The sequence below is a fragment of the Falco cherrug genome, chromosome 4 (assembly GCF_023634085.1).
Source record: "Falco cherrug isolate bFalChe1 chromosome 4, bFalChe1.pri, whole genome shotgun sequence".
Taxonomy (NCBI): Eukaryota; Metazoa; Chordata; class Aves; order Falconiformes; family Falconidae; genus Falco; species Falco cherrug.
The window spans coordinates 48,612,285-48,639,735 of record NC_073700.1 but is presented as its reverse complement, the minus strand read 5'-3'; the positions used below and the strand labels follow the sequence as shown (position 1 = coordinate 48,639,735).

General features: G+C 50.5%; 1 long non-coding RNA gene across 2 annotated transcripts in view; it reads right to left on the bottom strand.

The window, feature by feature from the left end:
- Positions 1-313: 313 nt before the first annotated feature.
- Positions 314-27,451, bottom strand: part of LOC114015176 (uncharacterized) — a 30,225-nt gene continuing 3,087 nt past the window's right edge. The window contains exons 2-6 of one of the 2 annotated variants that reach the window (XR_008731703.1): positions 25,290-25,447; positions 13,521-16,840; positions 12,559-12,779; positions 1,378-1,506; positions 314-695 (exon numbers count right to left, since the gene is read on the bottom strand). This is a non-coding gene — a long non-coding RNA (uncharacterized LOC114015176). Of the gene's footprint in view, positions 696-1,377; positions 1,507-5,553; positions 9,571-12,558; positions 12,780-13,520; positions 16,841-25,289; positions 25,448-27,451 lie in introns of those variants that run through there. The other variant, XR_003558956.2, reaches the window with a different exon arrangement.

The following is a 27,451-nucleotide window of genomic DNA, read 5'->3' as shown; positions in this document are numbered from 1 at the left end:
TTCCCCACCTCAGCATCCTGAGGGAAGCTAGAGCCAGACCTCTGCCCCTGCCCTTCCAGGTCTCTTATCCCCTGCACCCAGGTCCACAAGTCCTGCCTGGACTTCATGTTAACCCCCACGATGCCACGGGGGCGTCAAAAAAGCTCATGGGGAATGTCTCTGGAGAAGGGCATTGTTTTACGTTCGCTGCAGTCACTCCTGAAATGCAGCTTTGCTGGGTGCTGCCCACATTTAAAGCACACAAATAAAATCAGGGATGAAGCACAAGCACCAACACAGTGCCAGGCGTGAGACAGCCAGTACTTACTCTATTAAGAATAAACGAGTGCATAAGCTGCATCTCTCTCTAAGGTATGAAGGTCTGGCCTTCGTCAGTGAGGGCACACTGCGGGAGGGGAGGCTTGGGCAGGCACCAGGCTGGGCTGCTCCACCTGGCTCCCTGCAGGCTGCAGGTGAGAGGCCAGGTCCTGTCCCGTATCCCTCGGCGATGCCCTGCCTTCCGAGTGGGCAGCGCTGCAGGACCATCCCTGGGAACCTCGCAGGAGAAGAGCAGAGATGGCTCGCTGCACGGCTGGTTTCATGGGATGAGAAACTTCCACCAGCAGGCTCGGAGATCCCCCAGCAGATCCACTTGATACAAGTAACCCAACAAGGGAGCAAAGAGGACTTTTACTTAGCGGAAAAGTGTCGTCCTCCTGCAAAACACACACAGAGACACTTTATTTCCCAATGCCCCATCTCCCTGGACTGCTCCCGTGTCACCCCAGCTTGCCTGGAGCAGAACGCCATAAAATTCAGCATTTGCTCCAAGTCCATTCCCTCCTCCGTGAGCCCTGGGGAACACACATGATCTGCTCTGGGGGTTTTGCAGAGGTTGCATAAGCCCCACATGCCTCCGGGATGCCGCTGCCCTTTATTGTTTATTTGCTTAGCAGTAATTATAGCAGCGTAATTATAATCAGCACTCGTTTACATAAAGCATCACTTTGCTGGGCTCCTAGGCCCCCCTGCTCTCCAAGGCATGTGCCAAGAGAAACCTTGGGAGCACAGAAATGCACATGACACTAGGTCCAGGGAAATGGAAAACAGGAGAGGAGGGAGAAGGCCCCCCCCAGCCAACTTGGCCCACGTTTCCCTCTGGATGAGACGCTGGATGGGAAAGCTGGGAGCGCTGTGGTGTTTACACGCGCTGTCAAGGGGAAGGGTACAGCTATGCTGCACCTTTTAGTTGTGAATTAATAGGCAGCCAGCTCCATCGCAGTAATTAATGGGGCTGTACAGACTGACAGGGCACTGCTCCCGGCCATGCTCCTTGTGACCCATAAAAACCAAACACGTTTATGCGGGATCAAGCATTTGGGCAGGGTCAAAACTCACCTTTTCAAGTGTGGGCAGCATCTAGAGGCGTCAACTAAGGATAGGATTTTTTTAATAAAAAAAAAGTCCAGAGACAAGCTCATCCTGAGTTTTCTTCCATCCCTGCAGCAAGCTGACTTGGCTTTACTCCTGAGAAATCAAAGAGAAGTCTGTATGTATTAGGTTGATTTACAAAACAGTTCCCATCTGAGCTTTTTAAATAAGATACAGGTTTTCAAGTAAGCCCAGTACAGGGCTGCTGAAGACAGCAGCAAGGGGGAAAAAAAACCCCCAACTTTTCATCCACAAAAACTGTGGATGAAAGTATTTGCATTTTCTTCCTCTGTGCTTCCAAAGCTTGGTTTAAAAAAAATAAATATAAGCAGTCTTTTCATTTAGAAAAGCAGCTTCTCTGGGTCTTTAGGGGAAAAAAAATTCTAAAACTTGATTGATCTCTTCCAAAACTCAATAGGTAAGAATAAAGCTGGTAACTAAAAGATTTTCATTTTAAAATAAGGTGCTTTGATAGACATTTGGGGAGCTCCTGTTGAAAAGCAGCTGTATTTGGAGCTTTTATACTGCTGCTATATGCATCCTCGTCCTAGTCAATTCTTGTCCTCACCCCTTCAGATAAACTAATCTGAGGTTTTTGGCAGATCTATGGAAGTTAGGAGCACATGGACGCTGGGGATGGATGGCGTGGCATCAACACACCTGCACGCCGTCATGTGCTGGGACAGGAGCATCAGCTCCCTCGGCAGAGCCGGGCTCTCCAGCAGCCCCAGCTGTGTCTCCTGGCTGTTTTTCCAGACAAGTTTGTGTGAGCCCAGACATTGCATGTGCTGGGGTTACACTGGTCAAAATGACAAAGGATTCAGTCCCTTTGCCAGGCTGCAAGTATAGTCCGAGCCTGCCCGTCATGGAAAGCCCACTGCCCTGTTCTGCCTGGAGCTGGACTGTCCCCACAGTTTGTGTCTGGGCTAATCATTATCATTACTGGGGAGGGATGAAGCCCACTGTCTTCGGTCCTCTTTTTCCTCCCTTTCCAGGACTCCCAGATTTTTTAAAGTGTTTCCTCACTGTTAATTGCAAGTTACTCGTGTAACTCAGGGCCCGCACGCCTTCCAGCACCACCACCTCGTCCCAGCCCTGCTCAGGCACGGGGCAGGTGGGAGGCTGCGGGGTGGGCACTGGTGGCAGCACTGCCCTCCATCCCGCCCTGCCTCTGATGCTTCGGCAGCGAGCTCACCCCCCCTCCAGCACACAGAACCGAAACAGCAACAGGTCCCTGCTGTCATCACAGCCTTCCACTGGATCCCAGGAGCTCTTTGGCTTTCCTACTTCAGCAGCCAGGGACCGGGGGTACTATTTTTCCCAGGGCTTTTCTTGGGATTTACAACAAGGATCAACAGGCAGGAAGAGCCGGTCCCAAGGGAGAGGATGTCTGTGATTGCGTGCCTCAGGAGAGCACTTGTCTGGGCTTCCCAGCCGCTCAGCCCGTGGTCTCCGGGATCTGTTCTCTGTTCGGAGCGGTGATGACAAGCTTTGCCTCGCTCCCGGCATCCATATCGGTAAGGGGTATTCGCCCTGAGGCTGGTCATGGGAGACAAGGATGGTCTGCCTAGAAGTCACGTCATCTGTGTTCTAAGGGAAGACATTCCCAAATTCCATTTCTCCTTCCTCTCCAGAAACATCTTCTTTGCTCCGGGAGATGGCCCTTCCTGGCCAACAGCCCACACATTGCTGATCTGCTCAGCACACCTCTGAAGATGGACCAGCACCCAGCCAGATGGCTTTGAGTCCAACAGGAGTTACTGGATAGCTGCCAGAGATCAATCATGGAATAATTCCTTTTTTCTTATAAGCTGTCTACATTGCAGAGATGTTATAAATCACCCAGAGGCAGCTGGTCTGTGGGTGAGGCAGGCTTGGAGGGTGGATGAGGTGCCTACAGACGCGATGTAGAAAGCAACCACACATGATGAGCTACTCCAAGGTTTTGGTTTCATCAGTTATGAGTCAGTCTCAAGGAAACATTTGGGAAATAAACCAGCAGAGCTCATTGTTCCTGCAATTCCTAGCTACCAAAACCAGTCAAGAGGGCACCAGTGGCAGCAATCAGAGATTTTACTGGTTTGTAAAAGGCCTTGCATAAGGCAAGGCTAGAAAGCAAGGACACCTCCCACAAAAGCCCTGCACTCCCCAGACACCTTGGGGATTTCAATGTCCCAAGTGCTACCAGCAGCTGTAAAGCAGCAGGTAGTTGTTTCTATTTGGTGAATTTTGTTCCCTCCTGCAGCACTCACTGGCTCTCTGGGGCTATACGCCAAAAATGTGCAGAGTTAATGAGTTAAATTATTTCATCCCAACTCACAGGCAGCAGCCTCAACCCAAGGCATGGTGAGACCCAAGATTTTTCTGTGCCCACCAGGTCTGGAGTGTTCCAGTGTTGTGGTTTAACCCCAGCCAGTGACTAAGCACCAGGCAGCTGCTCACTCACCCCCCCCTGCAGAGGGATGGAGAGGAGATTCGGGAAAAAGGTAAAATTTGTGGGTTGAGATAAGAACAATTTAATAATTAAACTATAACAACAATTACAGTGAGATAGAAAGGCAGGGAGAGAAGAATAAAATCCAAAAGGGAATTAAAAAACCCAACAAAAAAGTGATGCACAGTACAGTTGCTCACCACCCGCTGACCGATGCCCCGCCAGCCCCCGAGCCGCAATCGACAGGACCTGGCCAACCCCCCAGTTTATATCCTCGGCATGGTGGCCCATGGTATGGAATAGCCCTTTGGCTAGTTTGGGCTGTGTCCCCTCCCAGTTTCTTGTGCCCCTCCAGCCTTCGCACTGGCAGGGCCTGAGAAACCGAAAAGTCTTTCACTTAGTATTTACCTAGCAACAGCTAAAAACATCAGCGTGTTATCAACATTATTCTCATATTAGATCCAAAACAGCATTGTACCAGCTACTGAGAAGAAAATTAACTCTATCCCAGATGAAACCAGGACGACCAGGCAGGGGGACGCAGCAAGGATGCTTCGGCCGGGCAGCTCGCTCCCCCCGCCACCATCCCTTCCTCGGTCTCTTGCTTTCATTAGCACTGATCGTTCCTTCGGGCCTGGAGCCAGAGCGAAATCTCATCTCCGGAGGATACATTTTTAGACAGTTTACAGAATCTGGCTTCCTGCTTTTAAATATCTTGGGTTCTTTTGTTTCCCGTCACCTGGAAAGTAGGTGTGAGAAAAGACAGTGTCCCCAAGTGACTCTGTGGGCAATCTTGCCAGGAGCGAGCAACCCCTGTGGCTTTGGAAGGAGCCAGAAGCAAAGTAACCTGAAGGTACCTAGGGATGCTGACCGGACCTGCAACCATCCTGGGCACCACTATCGCCTCCTGCTTCCCCACTTCTGTGGTGGGGTACGACCTTCTGCCCTGCATGGTGTATGGACAGGACACACAGGACCACCGTTAGAGTGGAGGGGCTGAGACACAAAACAAAACCATGGAAGGACCCACCGGTGTCAGCCCTGAGACTCCATCGCGGTTCCTCATCGCATCTTGGATGGGCCAAAGGGTCAGCACCACCGTTGAAGTGCTGTGTCAGTCCCCAGCATATTTCTGCCGTGTTTCTTCTCACCAGGCAAGCCCGGGCCAGGCGTGACACAAAGCGTGCTCTGTCTCGCACATCCTCTTGGAGCTGGGCACACGCTGGCGCAGCCGCCCACCACGGGAAGCTGCTGGCGGGGGGGGGACTTGGCTACCTCGAGGCAGGAGTCAAAGGGGTTTTGCCATGTCTAGACTTCTCTTCACGGATGCTGGCTTAGGGAAGCTTTAGAGATGACATGTCCCTGGACCATCCCATTCATTCCTTTCTTCAGAACTGCAGCAAGTGGTGTTCCCACTAGCAATTTTACATCAAATGATGTTTGATGGAGCAGGGGGAAAAAAAATAAGGCCTTTTTTGTTGTTTGTTTTTTTTTTTAAACACAGAAACCCGTAAAACACTCTAGAAAATTTTGCTTATTCTCCTTTGAGTGGCAGCTGGCTGTCAGCAGCTCAGCACTCATTTGATCTCCAACCCCGAGCTTGGAAACCCACTCCAGGCTGGTGAACAGCCCCTGCGGCCAGGTGGCAGCTCTCCAGGTGAGCACAGCCCAGCCAGGGGTGCTAAACCCCAGCTCTGCCCCTGCCAGCCCCAGGCCCCCGCCAGCCCCAGGCACGGGGAAGATGCCCCTCTCTCTGCAGCGGGGTCATGGGGTGAGCAGAGATTTCCTGGAGCTGCTTGAATAAGAGAAGCAAAGTGGGAAGGCAGCAGTGGCCGTGCTAGCTCAGCGACCAGGGGAGATACAAACAAAGCAGTAAGTCACCTCTCTTCAGCCACAAGCTCAGCCACAGCTCCCATGCCATAAAGGATTAAACGTGGACTAAACCCAAGGACAACATTCTCAAGCCTTGGAAGCAAAGGTACCCAGGAGCTCTGTGCCCTGCAGCTTTGTGTGGAGGTGCCCGAGCATCTCCACTTGGTGGGATGCCCTTGGGCCACCAGCACAGAGCATGAGGCAGTGGATCCCCTTGCCGGGACCCCCGGCACAACCCATGCAAGGGGCCAGAGCCACCCCTCGCCCTGAGCCACGGAGACCACATCCTGGCTTTTTGTTCTCAAAAGAGCGTGCAGGCAATTGGGTGCCAGCCACAAGAGTTCGTGCTGGTGCCTACTTCCTCCCTTGGCACGCAGCGGTGCCGGGCGCCTCTGGCCAATTCTTTGCTTGCGTAAACAGCCCAAGTAACGAAGATAAATGAGGCTGAGTGGCAGGGGAGGGCAGCACATCGGCTGCCAGCCAGCCCTTCCCTGTGAATCAGGGCATGCTGCAGCACTCTGAGGCCACGCTTTTGGTTAGCGGCTACAGCATCCCACGAGGTGCTTTATGAGATGCCTTAGACTGGCTCCCCCAGATCACCAACCGCTTGTTTTAAGAGTTTGAGCAGAGGGGGTTAAGGTGATTTTTCAGGCTGGCAAAAAAGCTTAACTCATGAAGAAACACATCTCCACATAAAACTACTCAGTGAAGAAAAAAAAGTTCCCCTATGTTGCAACCATTCCTTAGGCATTTTGCAGACCCAGCCTCAGGCACACATGCTCATCATCATGCCAAGATTTCCCGTGGCTCTGACAGGAGGGGGTTCAAAGCCTGTTCTCACCAGGCAGAAGGTTCTGGGTCACGCTGGGTGCCCCAGCACAGGGCTCAGCCCACAGGTGAGCACTGCTGCTACCTCCGTGGTGCTTACCCAAGGAGGCTGACATCTCCTCGGTCTGTGTTGGCAGTCAGAGGAAGCCAACCCCTGCGGTGATGCTGATGCTTCCTACTGACGAAGAGCATTGACTTGCTGCCCCAGCCCCAGGGGCTGTGTCTAAGCTGCATCTTCCAAGGGATACAAGAGGTTAATATTAAAAAACCCTGTCCTGAGCCATGCTAATGCCATGCAGAACAGAGCACCCCTGCCAAGAAGCTTATCTGAGGCTCTTTGTGAACAAAGTGAACCCTGGAAGGTGGCGAGGCTCAGTGACAGGGAGCAGGGATGCAAGCCAAGACCTCTGCCTCTGGCCAGAGGAGAAATTTCCATCTTAGAGAGGAGCCACCCCGTTCTGATAACCCCACTGTTCCCACCACAGTGAGGGACCTTGCGGGGGCCAGGGACCCTGCTCCCTGGGGGCTGCTGGCATGGCTCAGCTCTGCCACAGTAGCATCTCACAGCTCTGACTGCACGGATGGGCATCTCAGCTAAAAAGCATCCTTAAGGGATGCAGCGCAGGGCAGGCATCCCTCCATGGCATCTCTGTATTTCTGCTGGCTCCTGCAACTTCCAAATTGGGACTGAAAAGAGCCACCTCACCCAGTTGTTAACCACCGCAGCAACACAGTGTTTAGTGCCTCTCCGCTTTGCAAGCCATAGGTTCAAGCTCCCGCAAAAAACGGGTATCACACCAGATAGATACAATGAGCCTTTCACAGCCCTTAAAACCTCTGGAAATAAACTTGTATGAGCTGTACGTCTAATGAACATGTGGGAAAATCTCAGAGCAGCCAGAATTTCACAGAGGCCCTGACTCGAACTTTCTGCTTCCCAAATCCTCCCGAGGCAGCATGGATTGGGAATGGAAAGAGAGTGACTCCAAGCAAGCACTCTTTCCATCCCAGTGCCCAGCCACGTTTATAAAACTCAGCTGTGACTGAGCACAGCCTGTCTGTAACACTCTGTTTATTTTTAATCGGGTAAATTGGTGGCTCAAAATTGAGTCTGGCCCTACCAGCTCCTGGAAATTTAATCCACATATCACTTCTCTGGAGCTACCGTGCAGCAGCTAAGTGACCCTGGACTTAGAGCCCTCTCTGCACAGCTGTGAGGCAGCCGCATTTGGCCTGTGATTTACAGTGCTTTGCAGCTGGGAAACCTGCTGCAGCCCCAGGCAAGCTCAGTGGGCAAAACATAAGGGAAACCCTCTGCCATTTCAGCTAGGGAAAAGCCATGCCAGGTAAAAACACAGGGGACAGGCCACCGGGCTGGACTAGAGATGTGAGGGCAGCTGCATCCTGCTGCTTTGCATGGAGACAACCAAGTCGAGGGGTGCACCAGCCCTTCTGGGAGCTCCAGGGGGGCACTGAGCTGCTCCCAGTGTCTCCTCCTCTCCAGGGCACTGGAACTCACTGTCCCGTGTTTGCTTTACTCTCTAGTATCAGTGTAGGAGACTCATGGAATGTTTCTTGCTCCCTGGGGCACAATAGGAAGAACAGGTCTGTCAGTTCCCGGAGAGATGCCAACATATAGGAGCTGGTGTGTAAAGATCCTGATTAGACTTGGCAGGCAGCACGAGCAAAACTTCCTCTCACCCTTGTGCACCTTGCCATCAGCAGAGCTCTCCTGCTGATCCTCTGGAGTGGCAACAGGGTTTAATCTCCATGGAGATGGGTCTAATACAAGTCTGTGATCTGCCACAGGTGGTGGCTTGGCTACTTACAGTTCGTGATGAGCCAAACTACCTTTTTCCTTCTGTTCTCCATCCCTTTTGGCAGCCACCCTGGAGCATGGCAGCCTGGATGCCAGGACAGGGCTTGGGGACTGCAAGTACTCCCAGAGCCTCCAGCCTGTGTGGACAAGAAGGGCAGAAGCAAAGCCCTGGGTGCAGCTGGGAGAAGCCAGGACCTGGCTGCTCACACATCTGCAGTCAGTATTTGGCCTTCTTGGAAACACCATGTGCAGGCAAGATGGGGTAACACTGAAGCTGAAGGTGCTCCTGAGCCTGCAGCTGGGAGACACTCCCCGAATCTCACTGCAGCTCCTGGAGTGGTGTTTGGCTTTCTCAAAGGATTTGCCATTAGCAACAGATTTATCTTGGGGTTTACTTTCCTTCCTTTGCAAAAACCCTGTTTGGACAATGCATAGCAACATCCTTGCTTAGTACAGATGAGGATTAAAGTGAGCAGATGCTTGTTTGCTTGCACTAGCTGGGGAATTGGACCTAAAACATTCAACAGAGTGAGTTTGTCTTTTCCCAGCTGGAGACTTCCCCCTGCGTGTTTTGAAGCTCTCTGTAGCCCAGCAGGCCTCCAGCACACACAGCCCAGCTCCCCAATGTGTGGTCCTCCAAGCACAGGTAGCCTGCAAGGCTGCAAAAAAGCACCTGTGCATTGGATCTTATAGAAAGAGACCCAATGAGGCTACATCACATACACCTGTGGCTGGCATATCACTCTACAAGCAAAAGGGCATCCTTTGGCATGTAATAAACCTTATATAAAGCAATAAACCGATGCAGCACAGCATACAGATTTTGGAGCTGTGGATGGACAGAGAGATGACAGTATGCTGAGGGCCAGGAGATTCAAAGCTGAACTGTTCGGATGCCTGCAGGGTGAGTTGCTCTTCCCATTAGCTGCAGATGTTTCATTGCCGAAGCTGGCTGATTCTTATGGAATCAGAGTCGAAGGGGTTAGTCTTGGCATCCTCAAAATCAGTTGTCATTGCAGAAGACTCCCAAGAACCCAATCTTACTGTGCTGGCTGCTGACTAGCACCCACCTGCTCTTGCTTCCTTGAAGCCAGTAAAGGGGGAGGCAAGGCAGCCAGCAGGCAGGAGGGTCTTCTGCCTGTGAGGTTTCCCTCCCTCTCATTCTTGGGGTGTCAACAGGACAAACCAGGATGGCTGAAGAATTTTGCTAAGAGAAGAAAAAGCATAAATAAGTAATGGAAAGGTGCTGTAATGGATGGACTCTAATCTAGATTCTCAGAGAAACCTGTTGTTTCTGGGATTATTCCCTCTCCCCTGCCAAAAGGAGACAATCAAAGGAGCTGAACACTTCAGCGCTGCTTCTCAAGGTGATAGCAGATTATCCGGCTTTCTTGCTCATCACGAGCTCTCGCTCCAAGGACTGACAGAGCTGTTGCTCTCTCAGACCCACACTAAAAGACACAGCCTTGCAGAATGCCTGGGCACAAGGACACAGACACCAGCCTCTTTCCTGGGACCGTTAATGCAGGACTTGCATGCAGAGCAGAGCCCCACAACACCTGACCTCCAGAATTGCCCCAGGTCGTCTTTGGTCAAGGGCGATGAATACTTTTAGTATTCAGAGAGCAGAGAGACTCTGCTCACACTCACGCTGGTACCCACATATGTAGCCAGGGCGGTGTAAATACACCTTGGCACACCCGGGAATGAAGCAGGAGAGGGGAATACTAGTGCCACAATGAGAAAAACGACACCCACCACCAAGCAGAACCCAGCAGAGAGTCAGAGTGTCTGCTGGAGGCTGTGGGAGGTCCGGGCTCACCGCCTCCCCACCACATCCCACAGACATCAATGAGCTTGATCCAGACCCCTCATACCAAAGACGAATCACTGCAGGTGAAAGGGACCCAGTTCCAGCCCTGCATGGTACAGACCACTCACTGGTTTCCAGTGGCCAAGGCACCTCTCCTGCATGGGTGACTGGGAAGCTGGGAAGAGGGACAGGCACAGTCTCTGTCCTCCATGATACGCCAGTCCACTGAGAACCACCTGTGCTCCTGGGAGCAAAGACAAGGCAGGGATGGTGTCTTCCCGTTCTCCCCACAGCTGGCTCCAGGCCAGAGCACAGGGACCCGTGGCCACCCCGGTGCCAGGCCAGCCCTTGCATGGCAGCACGGCGGCTTTGCAGACCCAGGCTAGTTGTGCCTAAACCACGGCAGTCCAGGTTTCTCTGGCTGAGCCTCCCTCACAGGAAGCACTGACGGGCTAATGGTTGTGTCTGAACGTATTAACCAAATTACTTGCTATGCTCTCTGTTTTCCTGGAGCCTCAGCCAGACCCCAAGACTATTTATCTTGGCTTTGAACCCTCCGCCCGTCGCTGCGCAGCATGAGCACATAACCACAGAGATTTGTTAATAGAAACCAAAGCAGAAATCACCACCAAGGCTTGCAGGCAAGGGGCCTGTCCTATTACGACAGCTCAGAGCCTTGCTAATTGGCGTCACGAACAGCATCTGCTGGGGTTTCTGGACCTGCTGCTCGGAGGGATCAGGCAGGGGCAGCAGGGTCTCAGCACTCTGTCACCTCCAGCCCTGTGGCCACTTCCCCACTTCTGCCTTGCAGCCCTGTGGCAATGGGATTGCAGCCAGCCTGGCCCTTGGAGACCTCCTTGCCTGTGCCCAGTCCTGCCCAGGGATTCTCCCATATTCTGCTTTCATTTCATGGCACGATGGTCCCAACTGAGCTCAAGGTCACAGCATGCAAGGTGGTGAACCCCCACCCACCTGGTGAAAGATGGGTCCACCTTCTCCTCTTGTCAAAAAAGGTAAGGATTGAGAGCGCACAGACCTCCTGGCGTGTTTGCTCCTGACTGATGAACATCAGCCCTCCTGGGCCTTACAGTGGAGTGACTGCAGAGCAACTGGAGGAAGGTCTCCCCCCATCACTGTCAAACAGCAAACCTCAGGGCTCTAGGAGCACAGTTTCACTCCACAAGTTCCCCAAAAGTTAATCCAGCCTGATTTCAAGCAGCTCAAACACAGGTTCCCTTACTCCCTTTAGGAGACTCTAAGGCCACATCTACAGGGTGGATTTTATACTGCTTTTCCTCATCCACTTGGACTTCAACCCGGCTGAGACCATCTGGTGTCAATGGCTGTGCAGAGGTTCCTGTTTCAGTTGAAACAAGATCTGAGGTTTTCTCAGCCTCTACCATACACTGAGGCTGCAGCAGTTTAAACAATAAACCAAGGTCAGGATTAGATTGCACAGTGAGCCCCGAGTCCAAGCTTTTATCCATGACAGCCTCATGCTGGTCATGTAGACCATGGGGACAGGGAGCAGACTTTGTGGTGGTTCCCTCTGTCGAGGGTTTGGACCTTTGTCACCCTGCCAAAATCACAGGCTACTTGCACAAGGGACAGACCTCTCCTGAGCTCTGTGTTCCCTCACCAGTCTTCTGTCCTTCTCCCACATCCAGAAGCTACTACAAACACAACATGTTGACATCTCAGCAGGTTTCTGGAGCACGCAGCGGCCCAGCCAGTGGGCAGAGCTGTTACCTGAGCAGCTCAAGAGCAGCCAGGTGACCTGTGGCCAGGGTCTCTCTGCAAATCTGTGTATCCAGGGCTTATTTCCTAGCAGAGGGGCAAGGATCTAGCATTCATTCCCCATGAGTGAATGGAATCTGCCTTGAATTTAAATGCAATAATCTCAGCCCAACCCTAGAAACCACAACTGAAACTTCGCAGTGAAAGCCAGTGTGTTTTGAATAACACATCACTAGAGGTTTCCCAGTTCATAACACTCCCAAGCCAGTGCAAAATGCACAGGGATCCATGAGCGAGAAATGCTGGGTAAGTGGAAGCGCTGCTGGGACTGTTTCTTATTTACAGTCAGGCTGCAGTCACTGCAGAGCAGGACTGGAAGCATCTGCATCATTTTTATCATCTCCGAGGACAACAGCAGAGCTCCTCAGCAGGTGAAAATTGCCAGAGGTCAGTTCTGTAGGAAATTCTCCATTTACCCCGCACTGAGGACTCAGTTTCATTGCTAGGACAGAAATGTCTGTCTTATTGCTATCTGTCCAGCTAGAATTGCCCATCCTTAACAGCAAACACTTCAGTGATGACCCGAGTGTTACTGAAGAACTAACAATCTCCATGGAGATCCTTATTGATTCCAGTCATTCCTACCTGTTCTGAGACCAGGGTCATGGGGCTGTCACCCGAGTTCAATGTTCCTCTCATTTATGCACAGCACAAGAGATTATTTTAAACAGCATGGTGATGGTGATGTACCTCTCGGCCAGGCTCTGATGGTAGTGAGGAAATCTGAGACTGGAAAACTTTCTCCCACTTCCAATTAGTGGGGATAAATCTTTCCTTGAATCTTCTCACATCCTGAAATCCTGTGCCTGGACAGAAACAAATGAAGTGTGTTACGTTTTAGGCAACGGGCAATGAGAACACACAAAGGGAAGCAGACAGGTCTGCAAACAGGCAGAGGGTTGGCAAGCACTGCATAGCTCACAAGACTCCGCGATGGCCGGACTCAGCCCAGCACCCTGGCAAATGCCTCTGAGCTGACTGAAAGCACAGCAATGTTGGCTCCATTACGGTTTGGATTACGTTAGCCATGCTAAAGGTTCTACTGCTGCTCTGGGGCCGTGAACGAGATGGTTTTTCTCCCATAAACTGAACAACCAGACCAAGGTCAAAGTCCCACAGTGTGTTGGAGATGTCTGCAAAGCCTTGTGCTGGTTAGTACCTGGTCCTGGGCATCCCTCTGACCCCTGGTTAAACCGGCTGAGCCCCCCTCTCCCCCAGGAATACTGCCTTCTTCCACATATTTGTCACTATCCAACAGGGACAGAAGCTGGTTTCCTTCACCCTGCAACTCTCACAAATTAGGTCATTTTATTTCCTGAGCAAGATAGTGGCCAAAGCCCCCCAGCAGCTCAAAAATGCCAATTTAATTAAATTTTTTTATTCAAAATATAAGTCACAGCTAATATCTGGCATGAAATACTCAAAAGAGAATGTGCAGATCCCAGCCCTGAGCAACAAAGTAGGAGCCGGTTTCCTTTTAGTCTATACACAGATATATGTTTATATATACATTCGTATATACAGAGAGCAAGAGAGCTTTTACAAACCTGTTTGGGCTTCCTAGATGTACTGAAGTCACAAACCAGCAGGCACACATTGTAAAATTTCACTTCAGTAATTTTCAGAACCATGAAGTGCTTTGAGAAGAAAAAAAGGGAAGACCCCAGTGTTTGCTGGCACCACCAGAGAGGACAGGCAAGGACATCAATCTTCATTCTCATTAGCACTGGAAAGAATGTCTAACTGCATTTATGATGGCAAGCAGCATCTCAGAAGTTACGGCTTGTTTCCTTGATAATAAATCTAACATCACAATCTAACTTATCTTGGATGTTTTGCTTTTCTGAGCTGTGCTTAAGAGATATTTTTGTAAGGCCAGACTTGGTTAATCCAAACAGAGGTGCCTCCGTGGAGTTTCACTTGCTGCAGACAGGGCTGAAAAGCAGATTTCAACACCCTAAACTGGTGTAAGAAAGGAGTAAATCAATGCAGGATGGCAAACAGGGTGTAAAGGAGAGGAGGATTAGCTCTGCAGACAGGGAGGGACATGCACGGAGCAAAAGCAATCAACCACTAACAGGGTACTGAGCTGCCTTTTTTTCAGTGAAATGACTTCTGATGGGCAACAGAGCTAGGGATGCTGGAGCCAGGTCCTGGTAACAGCTCGTGGGGCATGGCAGTACCAGTGCCACAAATACCCTCCCACACCAGCATGGGGCTGTTTCACACGTTGCAGTGAGCTGTGCTGGGGCAGCTTTGCTTCCAGCCCTGGGGATAGCTGCTAGCACGCTATGCCCCTCAGCTCATTAAACATATGAAATTTCTGGCTAAAAAAAAATTAATAATAATAGTCAGGGCTGTTTCTAACCTTGGGTGGCTTTGCTTTCTGCTTTTGCCATTCTCTTCTTAACGACTCCCAGAGCTAAGATGCCAAGAGAAGGATTGATATCCAGACTTGCTCGTTCAGGGATACTGAGGTGATTTTTTTATTGGAGCCAGGAGTAAAGATTTCTATTTTTCCAAGACCAGGGAAAGCATGTTCAGGCTGATAAATATCTGTCAGCAAAAACCATTAGCTGATTAAGTGAACTGCAAGGGGAAAATAAAAGACAAAAAAGCCCTGTCATTCCCAGTGCAGCAGCTCAATGGCCTTTTCCTCCATGCAGGATTTCTAATAGATTTCTTAAGAGCGTTTTCTGCAGGTCTGCACATGTATTGGTCTATTAGAGGGATGGATCTTCAGAACTTGTCTAAAATGAACCTCATCCTCAGGAATCACAAGTAAGTAGCTGCCCAGCATCAGCTTCTTTTTTTGCTTCTTCCTAGCACCAAGTATGGGCTCATCTCTGCTGCAAAGCCTGCATCAGAGACTGTCAGCATCCTCTCCAGCATAGGTACTGGTCAGGGTAGGGAGACCTTACGGCTAAACATCATGCAGAGCCCCAGAAATCGTTGCTTCTAGCAGTAAGTACATCACTCTTCTGTGGCTCCCTCTCTGTAAAACAAAAATGATTGCAACTCTGTCCAAAGTAATCATTTAAGCCCCATGATGGAGGGTCCTCTTTAGCCGGTCCCTGCAGGTGACTGAAGCCTTTAGAAGCGTGCTGTAGGTCTCATGAGTTTTAGTGTCAATCTCAAAGCCTCAGGTCCTGAAGTGATCACACACTTCTAGGTGAAGCTTATGCACTCTTGGGGTCATCAAGAAAAACCTCAGAAACATCACCACAAAAGCCCTAGAACTAAAAAGCAATGAAAAAGGATGCTCATTATTTCCTCTTTAACCTGCCTGGGTTTCAATACAGCATAGTAGTTTATGACAGATCAGGGACAGGTAGTGGTTTATCACTTTGAAATAACTGGGGTCAGCAATAATGCAATGGGAAATACCAGTCTACAGTCTCTCCCCTCTGCATAGTTGGCAACAGTGAAAAACGATTTACTGCAGCAGCAAAGGTTTATATCTAATCCTCTCTGTAATCTCTTACTCTAAGAAACTTCAGGATACTGCGGGTGGGAAGCAGGCTCAACCTTAATCTCTGGACTTGCATGAGAGCAACAGGTCACAACAGGCCTTACCTTCTATAGCTGAGCATCTGAGCTCACGTGGGATTACACCTGGACCTGGACTCTGTACAGGCACACAAGACACAGCAGCAAAAGCACTGGGAAGGAGAAGGATGGATGCAAAGCTTGACTCTGCTCCTCCTGCCTTCCCTCCTTCCTTCCCAGATGTGGCTGGAGAACCAGCACAGCCCCACCATGCCACATTCAATGAGAAAAGCCAGGCATGTCATAAAACAGAAAACTAATTGCCCCCAGATGTCTCATTAAGGCCACAAGAAAATCCTTACAGGGTCAGGAAAGCACTTGTGGAAAGCACTAGGTCACACTGCCAAAACTTCCCCAGGGCTACAAACAAGCCTACAGCTTGGTGACACCTGAGCACAGACCCACAAACCCATGGCTCATGCCAGGAGCCTGGCAAGCAGGACCAACCTCCCATCAAGCAAAGCAGCAGCTCTGCCTGCTTCCTGGTGGGAATATACTTACTTGTACAGAGAAGAAGGATCACAGACCTTAGGGTGGCTTGAGCTGCCCCTGCTGCCTTTTGCATTGCTGAAAGCAAGGCAGCTATTACAGCAGGAGAGGTACAAGACCACCCTCTGGCTACTGGCATCTTTTTAACAGCTTACCACGCCTGCATGCCCAAACTCTGCTAAAGCTGCTGTCACCAAAGCTAGGCTTCTCAATATCCCCCACCCCCATGACACTAGGCAGGTTTTACTTCCACCCAATTAGTCCTGCTAAACCAGAGGCTGCGGTGCCCCCTGCAGCAGCCGTTATCCCACAGGACAACGGCCTCACGTCCCGTCCGGGTGGCAGGAAGCTTTGGGGTGACCGAGGTAATGTTGCTCATAGAGGCTGCTCCATCTGCAACTCGTCCTGTGCCAGAACAGCAGCGGGGAGATAAGGAGTCTCAAAGGTCTCATGGAAAACTCCGACAAGCAGTCTATTTTGAGCTGGCCTGGCTCGCTTTTCCTGCCGGCCGCTGTCCCCACTCCTTGTGCACAGGCATGGGATGAGCTGGACCTTGAGTCTCTGGAGGACAGGACAGGGGAGCAAGCTGTCCCCATCGATGGGAGGCGAGCAAAGGCAGCAGCAGCAGCGGCCTCTGATGTGCGTGGGAACAAGCATCCAGAGCTGGTGAGCGGCCATGCACCGCTGGCTTTGTGGCTTTCACCTGCACTGCAGGCTGCTTCGAGTCCCATGTTCCCACTGGAGTGACCCTGGCCCGACGGGAAGGACTTGAAGTGACGCGGAGTCCTGGTCTCCATCTGCAGAATTATTTCAGTTCAGAAGCTTTTGCCTGGGGAGAGGGAGGAGGACTAAGTCACAGGCAGGAAAAGTGCAGCAGTCAGGAAATTTCAACTCTGGGTGTACTTCTCTGGAGAGAAGCAAATGGGCCTGAGCTCACTCTGCCCACACTCCACCTTGTTGCACAGATGCTCTCATCCAGATGCCATCCAGGGCAAGAGCAGAGCTGTTCTCACCCACCTGGACCTGCTTGGGTCCCACCACAGCACCATGACCAAGGAGGGCTTTGCTGCAGCGAGCCACCCCATCAGCTCCCCACCCTGGCCCCTGCCTCACCATTTACACGCTCCACGCTCCCTGCCCTTTGGCTGGCCTCCCTCCTGCTCTGCAGCACAGGCCTGGCACATGCTGCGCCCCTGGCTCCTTACAGCGCCAGCCCTGGGCTGGTACAGCTCCGCTGGGCTAGCTGCGTGGCTCCTTCCCTCCCCTCTGCAAGCCCCGACTAGAGGACGTGGGTTTGTTTCCCCAGCACCAGGCTCTGACTCGCTGACTCAGTCTCAGACCAAAGCATCCCACATCCTCATCCCACTTGTCTTCTGCTCACTGTACACTCGCTCTCCAATTGCTTCAGTCCCCACTGGTGCAAGAACATCAGCTTTGCTTGGTTTGTTTGGACACAAAACATGGCCTGAAGATTCAGTTCACTAAAAAAAATAAAAATAAAAATATAATCCTGGTCCAGGAGCGCTTGGAGGGGAACAGAGCTGGGATGCGGCCAGCACTCGTTCCTCACCACACCCTTGCAAAGATGGGAACCAGGGCGTTTGTGCTTTAGAGCAGACCAGCCTATTTTGGGAAAAGACGAAGGGAAACCATGACAAAAGCTGATATGGAAAAGTGGATACCAACCAGGCTGATGGCATTTACTTGGTGCTAGGGAGATAAGCCCAGTGCCAGCCAGCATCAACTCGGCAGCTTCCAAAGCAGGTGGGGATGCTCTGAGCACCAGTGGAGGGAGGGGATGCCTGTACCACCCATCCAGCCCACACTGGGTACGGCCTGGGCACCGTGCGGGTGACAGATCTTGCTCAAGGCTGCTCCTGCCTTGAGAGGCCCGCGAGAGAGGCAAAGGCGCGTGCTGCTGACTCCAGAGAAAGCAATTTTTAAGGGATGAGAAAAAGGAGGGCTTTCTGACTGAACTGCTGCAATGTCTGGGAACAGGGTTCCTGGGATATGGGAACTATGCAGCAGACAGCTGGGGACAGGGACTGTGATTCATCGTGGATACTTCGGAAGCAGAGAAAGGGCACAGGGAGCCAAGGCAGTTAAGTAGGGATATAAGAAGGAGAATAAGCAATGGGCCCAAGGCTTTGCAAACTATAAACACTGTGATGGAGGAGCTTTGTATTCAAAATAAGCAAAGGCGAATTAAAGGCGGGAATCAGGGGAAGGGAAAGACAGCAGGGAGGAAAGAAACTGAGCAGAGATCTGCGACCAATGCCAGGTGAAGAGAAAGCTTTTCCCAGGTTCTTCTGAAAACACAGGGGACGTGGAAACCTGAGAAAGTGTGGGGAGAAATTAGTGAAGGACAGCAGAGCTGGTGTCAAAAGAGGTCCCCAGCAGAGCCCCGGAATGCTTTTCAGTGCTTCCAAGCAGAACAGAAAGAACTGGTTTAAAGGAAGACAGGTCCAAGGGCTATGCCCCAGGAGCCACTCTGAGAAGCTAGGTATCGACTCCTGGCTGGGTTTGTGTCAAAGCTCAGCTGAAACGCAGCACTGTCACATGAAAGTACTCAGTGTCCACATCCACCACAAAGTCCTTGCCACGCTAATCCTAGCGGGCACAGAGGAAGGACATAATTCACCCCTCCCCACCTTCCTACAGGCTAGGAGCCTCACGAACCCAAGCAAAGCAAGACACAGGGCAGCCCTGCAGGGAAAGGACCCTACAGCCCTCTCCTGCTTGTAGAGTACAAGCCAGTTTTGTGTCAGCGGTCACACTAGAACCAGGCTGCTGAGGCAAAATTCCCAAAACCACAACATGTGCTGATGGGTGGCTCTGTGCTGAACAGGGAGACTTGCTCCTTGCCTCCAGGAAGACAACAAGGCTGCCTAGAAGCCTCACCATAAGTACATACTCCCCTTCAGCCTATGAGGATGAGAAAAAAGAAGGATGCATAAGGAGGCACCAACTTGCCCAGCATCCAGGACAAAGGTCACTCATGGTATTGCTCCAGGCACAGAGAAACCTGCTCCCACAAGACCAGTTTTCCACTCCCTTGGCAACCTTAGGTGTGTTAGATGGCTCAGAAGTTTCCAAACTTGGCATCCTTATTCCCATACCAATTTGCCTCTCCTCCAGATCCCAGCTCCATCCTGAGCCCTCTACGCAGTGACTAATACATTCACCTCTTGGGGGAGAAGAGTACAAATAATGTTAAGTGGCTTCTTTAGATGCAGGAGGCACCAGCAACTCTTTGCAGCACTGTGAAGCCTGGGAAAGTTTCATTCAGCCAAGATGCTAATCAGTGCTACAGCAAACTGCTGAGTCAGGAAAACAGAAGCACAGGACTGATTTGCAGAAAGCGAAGTGCCAGATGCCTTCACATATGCTCCACTTTCACCCAGCCCAACAGGTTTCATGACTGCTGTGACACATTCCTCTGGGGTCCCTGAGCTCTGGCACCATCCCATGGCAGCCTCATTCCCCCAGGGCCTGGGTCCACCCAGCCAGCCCCGCAAGCTCTCCGCAAGTCTTCGTGATGGACCTGTATTGATCTGCCTCTACACTTTGGTTTCTATCTCCATTTATCAGGCCTTCACGTTCTTTTAATCCCACCTCAGCCCTCCCCAAAGTAATGAGATAAGAGGCAGGCTGGAAAGGCTGATAAAAGAGAACTGAACAAATCCATTAATGCTGTTTCTGTGCCAGGAATTACAAACCCCAGCCCTTGTTGATTATGCTTGCCAGCCAGAGTCCCAAGACAGCAAAGCCAAAGAAGAAAGTCAGGCTCACTAATAACTTGTCCTGAGAAAAAAGCAACACCTGGAGGACCATGACTCTGGTTCTTATGCTGTATGCAACACTGATTTGTTGTCTGGGCAGAGAGGTAGGTCAAAGCAGGGTGCTCAAACCCAAGCAGCTACAGCATCAGTTATGTGGAAGCCTAAACCAGTGCAACTGCTGGCTGCCCCAGCCCTGCCCTCTTGGCTGGACGGCCGCCCTGGCCCACGCAGTCATCACACCCTGTGCCGAACCATTTCAGCAAGCTAAACCAGCAAAACAATTCACTTTGGCTTCCGTGCAGTTCAGCAGAGCCTTTATTTCAAAAAGGCTTTATTCTGCAGAGCCTGCATGGACCTACTGACCTGTTCAATGATAACATGGTACATGTATAAGTGTACGAGCCTTGGCCAGGAGGTGACTGCGATGAACGACAGCCGAAAGACACAGGATCTGAAGCACACGTGAAGAATGTGTGGAGACCCTACCAGTACTGAGCTACCACATGTCCACTCTTGAAGGAACACAATTGTGAGCCTGCAAGATGTTTCAGTATCCCTGATGTAAAAAAAAAAAAAAAAAGACACACACAAACCAACTTAACCGTCAAATCACAGGAAGAGTCAGATTCAGATTCAGGACATCTTTCTTGTCAGGGTACTAAATCAGAGAGTGGAGGACAACTTACCAGGTCAACTGGAATATGTTTTAATTGTGACCTTTGGAAAAAAATTTCCTTGTATAAAATAGAGATTAATGAACATTTCAGAAGACACAGTTGTGTTAGCCTAATCCCTCCCCTCCACATTTTCCTTGGCATGTGGCCTAATGGATACGTCTATGTAAAAACCAACAAAAACTAATAAAATAAACAAACACACTCATCCAACCAACACTCTCTCTGAAACAGATTCTGATTCTATTTTAATCAATAACTTCTAAAAATCAAATCCTTTCTCATTAAAAATAAACCATAGCCACTTCAGGGAAAAACACTGTTAAGACTTCTCCAGGATCCCCCAGTTTATGGGAGGCAGAGGCAGGAATCCAGGTCACTGGTCAGGACTGCACATGGCACAGAAGAGCACAAAATATCAGCAAGTACCTGATTTCATCCTGAACCTTAAGGGTTTTATCATCTGGGGCTTCTCTCCCTTTTAAGCAGATATTTGGGCTCCTGATGTTTGTTGGTCCAGCAACTGGGGTCTTGCAACCCACCCTGGAGCCAGCCCCAGCATTGCTGAAGAGGCTGTTAGTTTTCTTTCCTGGAAGTGATGCCCGTTGACAAGGTGCTCCATCTTCCTCTCAGCTCCCACTTGAGCAGTCCAAAGGGTCATTAGGAAATGGACCTAATTATGTTTGATGGATGGGGACTGGGGACTATTAGTCATCTCTGTGCAGCAGACAGACCATAAAGGATACTTCACAGAACTGGACTGCAAATGCTGCAACTTCACAGCCTGTACTCAGCTGGACACCACAGACCCAGAACCTCTACTGTTCCCAAGGCTTCAAATTCTGAGCAAAAGGCCAGGGAGCAGGGAGGGCAAATATCAAATTAGTGTCCTGACACCCACAATGAGACCAAAATGAGAATATGCTAGGATAATTTAGTTTCAGTTCTGCTGGCTGCAGGCAGATTAGCTCAGACCCCAGAACACACTATACTCAAGCAACACCTGTGAAGGAAATATTCCTGTCCTGGGAAAGGGGAAAAAAATAACCAGGATCAGCCAGATCAGTAACTCGCCGTTTCCTGCAATCACACAAATAGTTGCATCACTGCAAAGGAGAGAACGGTACACATCAGTGGAAGCAGCTCACGGGAAAATGCGTTCAAGTGATGCTTTTAACCAGCCTAGAGGGGAAGGCAGGCTTGCGAAGCAGTCCGTACCCTGTCTGCAGTCAGGAAAATCACCTTCCTGCTTTAGCTCTCCCTCACGAGGTCATCTGGGAGCAAGGCCCTGCGGGCAAACAAGGACTGAGCTCCTCCCTGCCAAGTGTGCTTCTGTCTTGCCGTTTGCCTTGTGGCAGGTGTCACAGCCCCTGTTAAACACCATCCCACTTAACCATCCATCAGCACTTACAGGGCCTTATCGCAACTTAATCCACTGTCATCCCATCTTTCACAGGGAAAACGGGATGAAGCTGCAGCAAAGCCTGCGGAGTGAGATAAAGGCGCCTTCTGCAACCCATCCCCATGGCAAGACTGCACACCAGGGTGGCCCCAGTAAGCTGAAGCACACAACAACGCTGCTCAGCGCAGCTGCAGGGTGATGCTCGTTCCAGCCAGGACCTGCCTGGGTACCCAGCACTGAGCCACAGCACCCTCAGCACGCACTCCTGGGCTCTCGCAGGCTCATAACCCCCTCTCGTGGCAAATACACAGCCCGCTGCTCCCTGACCCCACACAGGAAAGACTTTTCCAGCACTGGATCCCGCTCCAGATTTCCAGAGCCCTTTAGAGGCTCTGCCGATGAAGCACATGAATATTGATGATTTGCAGAGATGCAGCAGAAAAAGCAGCTGCAGGGAGACAGACTCTCCAGAGCCAAGTTCATTAAACGCTGCCTGGTGTGCAACACTGCGTGGCACAGGAGAAAGGAGAGAGAAACAGGGAGCTTTTGTGGGGAGAAATTGATCAAACTTTTCAATAGCACATAGGGGACCACCATCCTACCTTTAACAAGGAAAGGACACCCCATTCCTTAAATTAAAGCTTTGGAAAAATCCTCACCTGTTCTTAAGACTGTATGACTCTATGGAAAAAAGAGTTTTACAGCTGGACAGAGATGCATTGCTTGAGTGCTTGTGTTAGCAATCCTGCCTTGTAGGACAACACCAGCACAAACAGGCTCTGGCTACCTATCCCTGACTCACCTCAGGTGGCTTTCAGGGATTTATTTGAAGGAAGGTTATATTCTTAGTGCTAACATACAGCTGTTTGCACATTTTAATACGGAACCTGTCTTCTGCTTTGCTGAGAGCAGGGGCTGTACTGGGAATAGGAGAAGCCCTTATGGATTGATGTCCTATAGCTCCTGTATCTCTCCTCACACATCGATAATCATAGCTCCTTCCTGTACCTGTTGTAGCCCCTGTGCTGCAGTAATGCCAGATCTCACACATGCATACACCCTTCCAACATACACGCTCCCCCCAGGTAGCGGTACCCTTCCCTGCCATGCCCTCCATCACCCTGTACCTGCTCCCCGCGTTGCCACGCAGGAACTGGGGCACACTGCAGCTGGCTTCGGAGCTGTATGTGCCCACTGGCTGCTGAGCTCCCACCCTGTCAGCTGGCCAACTGCCCGAGACCTCCCTTAGAGGGGGCACAAATTTGGGTACTAAACCGAACTGTGCACCCCCATGAAACTTTTAGGAATTCAATGCTTTTGAGACATTTCCTCCCTGCCAAACGCTGCTGAGATTAGCCAAGGGATTCAACTGTTGTTAGCAGGGGGAAGGTGCACACATAGCAATACACAGAGATGCAATCTCATGTCAGTATTAAGCCAGCCTAGAGAGCAAGTCTATTAATCCCTGCTGCGAAGGGACATGGGGATAGTGGGGGAGAAACAAATGGGAAGGAAGTTTTCCAGTTCAGGAAGGGGAGTGTCAAGGCTCATTGCAAACACTGCAGTCTCTTCGCTTCCCTACCAGTACAGCGAGTTCTGGTAGCACATCTCACGTTCAGGCTCCAAGACCCCAGCCAAAGCCCGTTTGCTTTCTTCTGGACTTTTCACACCCAAGGCATTGCCAAGGTCTACTTGGACAAAGCTAATGGCTGCTCTCAGTGCTGCTATTCTGTCACACTCCAAGAGCATGAGCAGAGCTGCCAGCAGCTGTTTGAGTGCAGCAAAAAGCCAGAAAGGATGGTTTGTCCTGTATAAGCACCCTAAAGCTCACACACGATATTTATTAGAACTGCTAAACCAAAGCTGGTTCGCTCTCTCTCCCTTGTGCTGTAGGAAAGAAGAGTGAAATGACATCTTTCCATCTCAAAAACAATTACAATTTTCTGGGGACAATATTGCTTGTTCTCTTGTCTCTTTTCCTACTCATTTGCATGGGCCCATGTCCACACTATAGGCACAGCTGCCTCTTTCATGAAAAGGCTGAGCTAGCCTTTAAGTTACAGTGATACGGGCCAAGTGCATGCTCTGCAGCTGAGCTGGACGCCAGCGACCAGCACAGGAACGCTGCAGTCACTGTGCTAGCACGATACCCCAGGCACCACTGAGCAGCCTGGAGTGGCACAGCTATGCAGGGCACAGAAATGAAACCGCCTGGCTACAAATCCCTTAAGATAAAGAGGACTCCCCATCAGCTGGGCAAGGTCCTTGGCATACACTGGTATCTCACACTGAAGGCAGGCAAGGGCAACCGCCTCCAATACTCAGTTTTTTAAGGCATATGGTGAGTCTTCCAGAAGAAAGACAGGATAAAAAACTGGCACACCATCATATCGGAAGGCAGGGGAAAACTGGGGGTGGTTCTAATTTTGCAAAACCTCATCAGCCACTGCAGCATAGGCTGCTCCAAGTTTAGATGACATTGCATCAGTCCTCTCTACCTTTTAGTCAGGAGGAGGAAGGGAAAAAAAATACTTCTACCCTAGTGTACAAAAAATCAGATGTTAAGAAAGACTTTGGATAAAGCTAGCACCGAGATTTTATTGTCCAAAACTAAATGAAATTGCAGGGTTTTTTCCTTGTAAAGCCCTATTCCTAGCTGGATGCTGAAGAGGGCAGTGAAGGAAGTTGCATGGGTCACCCACCCTGTTTATCTTTGGTAGTATCTGCTTGTCCCACTGTTAAAGGGTCAACCACCAACTCATATGCAGAAGGGAATGGGAGAGAGGAGATTCAAAGAACCTCCTTCATTCAGGTGCCTCACAAAGAAAACTGAGCAAAAATTTACCAAAAGATGCTAAGAAACAACTGGCTCCAAAATTCAACATAAGGGAGCTCTAAAAAGGACTGTGATTTTAGACAGCGCTGCAAAGCCCTCCTCCTGAGGCTTCGGGCACAAGCGTGAGGAGAGAGACGAGGCTCTGCCACCTCCCCACCATTGCTCCTCTCCTGGAGCAACATCCATCCTTGAGCAGGGCAGTTCCCTGGGTCACTGCATGGGGTGAATCATGGTTGAGGCGAGGTAAGGTCCAAAACTGACTAACAGAAGAACATGCTTTAGCTTTTTGTTTCTGAACCTCAGCACCCACCACTGAAAACAGCCATGTGTCAGTCGCAGGCCCTGCTATCACGATTAAAGCTAAACCAAACCATCTGTGACCCTAAAAATCAGCAGATGTTGTTCCTCTCTGACTCATGCAGGCAGAGCAGGCATGAGGACAAACAGAGGCAACAGGGAAGATCCCAGCTTGCTCGCCATTCCTCAGCTTGCAAGCTCCCCAGCTCATTTCCAGGACTGCTGCTGAGCTGCAGAGGCAACACACTCATAGCAGCCAGTTTTTTGGGGAGAAAAACATTGCTCACCTGGAATCCAGCAAATACATTGTGCCAGCGATGGGGAGGAACTTGGCATGGAGGATCAGCTCAGGTATGACACAAGCTGCAACTGCTAGGATAGCATGGGATTGGTCTTGCAAAAAAGATCCTGCTCCATTACTGTGTAGCACCGAGGCTCCATCCACCTGTAAGAGACACATAGATGAGCAAGAGTCTTACGGCCTGAGCACGTGAGAACACCCAGTATGCACACATGTGCATTTCAACATGCATCCAGCATGGGAAAGGGTAGAGGCAGCCCCAGGCTGCCTGGGGGAAGGCAGGCGGCTCTGCAGCCAGGAAGCTGCGGGAGTCACGGTGGCTGGGGTGCCAAAGCAGGTCCCAGCAGAAAACAGAATGCAAAGCACCTGGGGGTGAATCGGAACATGCGCTGCACTGGCGACCAGGACAGAGATCAAACTGTTATTCATCAATGACGGGAAAAGTCACCAAAATAGAAGTTTTGGAAGGTTCTAAAACTATTTGTTAAGTGGGGCCAAATTTGACTAATAGCTTCAGCCAAAATGGAGAAAATAATTAGAAAAACATTGAAACGTGTCATTTTTAGTTCTTCTTCTTTTCTTATTTTTTCTAACTGAAACATTTCACTTCGGAAATGATGAAATATTTTAGTCACAGCAGGATCTTGGAGCTTTTGTCCCAGTGAAACAGGAATGTTTATTTGGTTTGTCACTTACTGACTGAGTTAAATGTCAGGAGGAAATCTCAGTGTTGCTTTTTCATGTAAAAATAAAAAAGTACCAAAGATTTTATCTGGTAGTACAGGGCATTAGAAGGGACCGGCTGAAGGCAAGCACCTTTGCTGTCCAGATCTTCAACTCCCCTGAAGTTTCAAAAGAGGACTGAGCCACAGGGGATTAGCCAACCTACATGGAAAGGTGATGGGGTGGCCTCAGGTGACAGGGGAGGTCAGAAGAAAAGGGTCCCTCTCAGGAGCCTCTCCCCCTCCCAGCCCAAGGAGCTGCCCCAAAATGGCCCTGGGAACAGCAGGGTCAAGGGCATTGAAGGCTGCCAGGGACATCAAAGGTAGGTGTGAAAAGCCCCAAGAGCTGTGAGAACAGGAGAATTGGGGCCTTCCCCAACTCCAGTGCCCAGGGGTGCTGGGGAAAGCCACATCCTGCCTCTTCTGTCATGCAGCGTGGCCTGCGCCAAGAAATCAGCCTGTGCTGTGATGGGTGCCTTGGCTTTGTCTTATTTTAGGGTCCGATGAAAAGACCTGGGGTCTTCTCCAAGCTTTACTAATGCAGGGCTGAGTACCACAGCCAAGAGACACAGGATCACACGCTGCTCCCTCGCTCCCACCACCCCCACTCAAACCCAGACGTCCTGTACATTTCCCTCCCTCCCCTGTTAGAAATCCCTGCCCACACACCACGTAGATTTTGCAGCTCCAAGGGCTCACCACCATGGTTTATTATTGCAGTTTCAGGAACGATCATTCCTGCCATAGGTGGTACAACATCCACAACAGACCCTCAACTCCAGTCCACTTCCAGCACACTGACAGCTTATCCCAAAACCACAGAGGCCTTGCCCAGATAATGACCTTTAACTACTCCATCCATGGGCCAAACGCTAAGTCAGCTCTCTGAACAGCTCTTAAACTAGCCAAGAGGGAATGACAGCAAGAGATATTTTTCTAAATGCCATTACACAACTGCCCACCCAAAGCCTGGCTCAGCCATTTATAAGCATTTGAGGAGCACACCCCATTTCCCAAGTGTCCCACCACAGACCTTCTAGGGGCAGACATGGCAAAGCGACTTTCAGGGTCTTGGTGTGGGGTATGGAGACCCCAGCATGCATAAACGGTCAGCTGCTGGGAGGAGACTCAGACCTGGTGATTACGGCAGGAGGGAATTGGGAGCTGGGACATGAAACTAGAGAGGGGAAACATTTAAGGTTTAATCTTGGAAACAGCTTCCTGATAGTAGATTTATGAGCAATGGGAATAGTCTCCCTTGCAGAAGGCTGGAAGCTCTGTTGCACAGGGCTTTAAAACCAAGACCGGATAAAAGATGAGACAATAGACAGGAGGAATGGATTTTGCTTTGACCAGAAGATGGATAGGACCCGAGAGTTCACTTCCAGCTCTAGCTACCCTCCCATACACCAGCAGCAAATCTCAC